Source organism: Eubalaena glacialis, chromosome X, assembly GCF_028564815.1.
Source record: "Eubalaena glacialis isolate mEubGla1 chromosome X, mEubGla1.1.hap2.+ XY, whole genome shotgun sequence".
Classification (NCBI taxonomy): domain Eukaryota; kingdom Metazoa; phylum Chordata; class Mammalia; order Artiodactyla; family Balaenidae; genus Eubalaena; species Eubalaena glacialis.
In genome coordinates, this window is record NC_083736.1 from 81679508 (window position 1) to 81684221 (window position 4714).

The following is a 4714-nucleotide window of genomic DNA, read 5'->3' on the forward strand; positions in this document are numbered from 1 at the left end:
CCTTCCTCCTCTTGGCCTTTAAGGTTTGGAGTCCCTCAGAGCTTGACCATGGGCCCTTTTGATTTATTTATTTTATTTATTTACCTATTTTTAAAATGAGATATAATTGACATATAACATTGTATTAGTTTCAGGTTACAACATAAAGATTTGATTTGATATATGTATAGTTTTATACATATATGTGTATCTATATAGTGAAATGATTATCCCAATAAGTTTAGTTAACATCCATTGTCACACATAGTTACAAATGTTTTTCCTTGTGATGAGAACTTTTATGATCTACTCTCTTAGCAACTTTCAAGTAGTCAATACAGTATTGTTAACTATAGTTAACATTTAAAAATTTTTAATGATCATTTTTTGTATTACTACATTATTTTTTGTATGCATGATTGAGCTATTCAAGTCTGATGATGCTTTTATCTCTTTAAGTAATAGATTTTTTCTCATTTATTTGTAGAACTTTTAATTTTTGGAAAAAATATTGCAAATATTTCCCATGTTTGTTCATTTGCTTTTCACTTTGGTCAATAATGTTGTTTTGTATTCAGAAATATTAATGCTGGTACATTAATAATTCTCAGTCATTTTCCCCATGGTTTTAAATGAGAAAAATTACTTTACTGTCCAATATATCTCATTTTATAATTTTATTTTTCCTCTCTTTCATCCATTTAGGATTACTTTTGGTGTGTAGTGCAATGCAAGTGTATACTTGGAATTTTTTTTTAATTGTCAATTTTTCTAACGTTTTTAGAATAAAATTTCCTTTCCCATTGATTATCTTTCTTATCATGTATTAAGTTCATATTATCCTGTATTCTATTTTTTCTTTATTTTATTTCATATTTTATATAAGTATTCCCTTAAATTATTGTAAATTTGAAAGCTACTTTAATATTTTGTGTCAATTTTGACACATTTTAAAAAAATCTCTTTATTTCATATGCAGCACTTGATTCCAATCAGTGTCCTAGAAGTTGTCTCCATTCTAAACAGCCAGAAGTGGAAAAGGACATAGAGGGTTACAGAATTTTGTTTTTATATTTGGCCAGGCTGGGAAGTGCCTGCATATTGCACACATATTTTATTCAGCAGAATTCTGTCACAAGGTACCCCCTTAAGAAGGTACACTGGAAAATTTAGCCTTGCTATCTGTGAGGAAGGACAACTGAATTTGGTATTCAGCTATGCAAATCTCTACCAAAGAGAGTATAAAATTTTTAATGTATTTTTAACTATTGCCAAACTTCTATTGGAAGGGTTTGTCAATATAAATTCTTACCTCACATGTACTATGGTGTCTGCAAAATGGTACTTTTATTTATTTATTTATTTATTTATTTATTTATTGGGGAATAGTTGTTTTGCAGTGTGGTGTTAGCTTCTACTGTACAGCGAAGTGGAGTTCCCTGTGTTATACAGCAGGTTCTTATTAGTTATCTATTTTATACATATTAGTGTATATATGTTAGTCCAAATCTTCCAATTCATCCCACCCCCACCTTTCTTGCTTGGTGTCCATACGTTTGTTCTCTACATCTGTGTCTCTAGTTCTGACTTGAAAACTGGTTCATCTGTACCATTTTTCTAGATTCCACATATATGCGTTAATATACGATATTTGTTTTTCTCTTTCTGACTTACTACACTGTGTATGACAGCCTCTAGGTCCATCCATGTCTCTACAAATGACCCAATTTCATTCCTTTTTATGGCTGATTAATATTCCGTTGTATATACATACCACATCTTCTTTATCCATTCATCTGTCGATGGACATTTACATCGCTTCCATGACCTGGCTCTTGTAAATAGTGCTTCAGTGAAAAGACAACCCTCAGAATGGGAGAAAATATTTGCAAATGAATAAATGGACAACGGATTAATCTCCAAAATATATAAACAGTTCATGCAGCTCAATATAAAAAATACAAACAACCCAATCAAAAAATGGGCAGAAGACCTAAATAGACATTTCTCCAAAGAAGACATACAGATGGGTAAAAGGTACATGAAAAGATGCTCAACATCATTAATTATTAGAGAAATTCAAATCAAAACTTCTATGAGGTATACTCTCACACCAGTCAGACTGGGCATCATCAGAAAATCTATCAACAATAAATACTGGAGAGGTGAGGAGGACTTAAAATTCTGAAAGGGGAATCAGCTCTAAACGCGCAACCCCAGTCTCTAGGATGCGGGCCGTTTCTAGGCTCAAGCCCAGGTGGTTTCAGGGTTAGACTCAGCCTTGTTCTTTCTGGTCCTGGTGCTGCGCGCGGCCCGCAGGGATGGAGGCGGCACCCTCGGGGAGGCAGCGGCGCCGGCGCGCCCCCTGGTGGCCTCAGCTCCTCATCTACGGGGGCCACGTCCGGAGGGCTCGGTGTGTGTTCTGACTTTGAAATAACTGATTTTGCAGGGCTGGGGTCGATTTGGGGGAGGGGTCGGGTCGGGTGGGGAAGCCAACTCAGTTTGGGGTTTCCAAGTTACCTAGATTGGGATGAAATCTTTGCTGAAAAGATACAGGGGCACTCTGGAGCCAGTGAACAAATAATTATAATAATAATAATTATTATTATTAGCCACTCTGCCCAGCTTGGGGGATCTTGGTTCCCCAACCAGGGATTGAACCTGGGCCCTCCTCAATGTAAGCAAGGAGTCCTAACCATTGGACTGCCAGGGAGTTCCCCTGAATAAATTATACATTTTTGCTGGTGGCAAAAAAATAAATAAATAAATAAATAAATAAATAAATAAATAAATAAATAAATAAATACTGGAGAGGGTGTGAAGAAAAGGAAACCCACTTGTACTTTTGGTAGGAAAATGGTAGAGTAGAGAAATTCAGCATGCTTTTGTATCTCAATCTTACACTTTTCCATCTCATGTTTGTGTGCAGTTTTAAAACTAACTGCTACTAAACTATTTTGTAAATACCTTCTTTCTCAAAAAATCCTTTTGAATTTACATTTTTCCTATGGTTTTCACAATATATGATTTAAATTTTTATGCCATTGCCTGCAGCAGTACCATCACAGGTTTGTAGTGAAAGTATTAAAAAACCTGAAATGAAAATAGAGGGTCGATAAATGATATAGTATTACCACTCATTAATTTTCAATTTATATTACAAACAACTCTATGGAGAAGCTATGTTACATAAACAATAGTATGAAAACCCATTAACAAAAATATTGCTCAAATGGGGCCTTCTCATAGTATTGTACTACAATAGTTATTTTCTCTACTGGACTCAAAAGTGGATAGTATTTTCTCTGGTTTTAAAAATATCTATGTACATTTTCTTGCAGATGCTTTACTTTTGTTAGAATAAATGTGATAGTTTGACAAAAAAACATGAACTAAAGATACATACAAGTTTAATTTTTGTTCATTTTAGAATAGATTTTTATTTTTATTTTTTAATTTACCTTTTATTGGAGTATAATTGATTTACAATGCTGTGTTAGTTTCTGCTGTACAATAAAGTGAATCAGATATATATATACATATATCTCCACCCTCTTGGACTTCCCTATCCCCCATCCCACCTATCTAGGTCATCACAGAGCACCTGGATATGCTCCCTGTGCTATACAGCAGGTTCGCACTAGCTATCTATTTTAAACATGGTAGTGTATTTATGTCACACCTAATCTCCCAGTTCATCCCACCCTCCCCTTCACCCCCTGTATCCACATGTCCATTCTCTATGTCTGCATCTCTATTCCTGTCCTGCAAATAGGTTCATCTGTACCATTTTTCTAGATTCCACATATATGAGTTAATATACGATATTTGGTTTTCGCTTTCTGACATTTCATTCTGTATGACAGACCCTAGGTCCATCCACATCTCTACAAATGATCCAATTTCATTCCTTTTTATGGCAGAGTAATATTCCATTAAATATATGTACCACATCTTCTTTATCCATTCATCTCGATGGACATTTAGGTCATTTCTATGTCCTGGCTATTGTAAATAGTGCTGCAATGAACATTGGGTTACGTGTGACTTTTTGAATTATGGTTTTTTCTGGGTATATGCCCAGTAGTGAGATTGCTGGGTCATAAGATAATTCTATTTATAGTTTTCTAAGGAACCTCCATACTCTTCTCCACAGTGGCTGTATCAATTTACATTCCCACCAACAGTGCAAAAGGGTTCCCTTTTCTCCACACCCTCTCCAGCGTTTATTGTTTGTAGATTTTTTGATGCTGACCATTCTGACTGGTGTGAGGTGATACCTTATTACAGTTTTGATTTGCATTTCTATAATAATTAGTGATGTTGAGCATCTTTTCATGTGCCTCTTGGCCATCTGTATGTCTTCTTTAGAGAAATGTCTATTTAGGTCTTCTGCCCATGTTTGGAACGGGTTGTTTGGTTTTTTTTTTTTTGATATTGAGCTGCCTGAGCTGCTTGTAAAGTTTGGAGATTAATCCTTGGTCAATTGCTTCATTTGTAAATATTTTCTCCCATTCTGAGTGTTGTCTTTTCATCTTGTTTATGGTTTCCTTTGCTGTGCAAAAGCTTTTAAGTTTCATTAGGTCCCATTTGTTTATTTTTGTTTTTATTTTCATTACTCTAGGAGGGGGTGTCAAAAAAGATCTTGCTGTGATGTATGTCAATAGATATTAATGGAAATGTGGAAATACAATTTTATCTTATAATAAAGTATTAAACATATTATTAATTTAAA

General features: G+C 34.5%; 1 non-coding gene across 1 annotated transcript; it reads right to left on the minus strand.

Moving 5' to 3' along the window:
• Window positions 1–2619: 2619 nt before the first annotated feature.
• Window positions 2620–2692, minus strand: TRNAV-UAC (transfer RNA valine (anticodon UAC)). Its single transcript has one exon. It is a non-coding gene; the product is annotated as a tRNA-Val (tRNA).
• Window positions 2693–4714: the final 2022 nt, after the last annotated feature.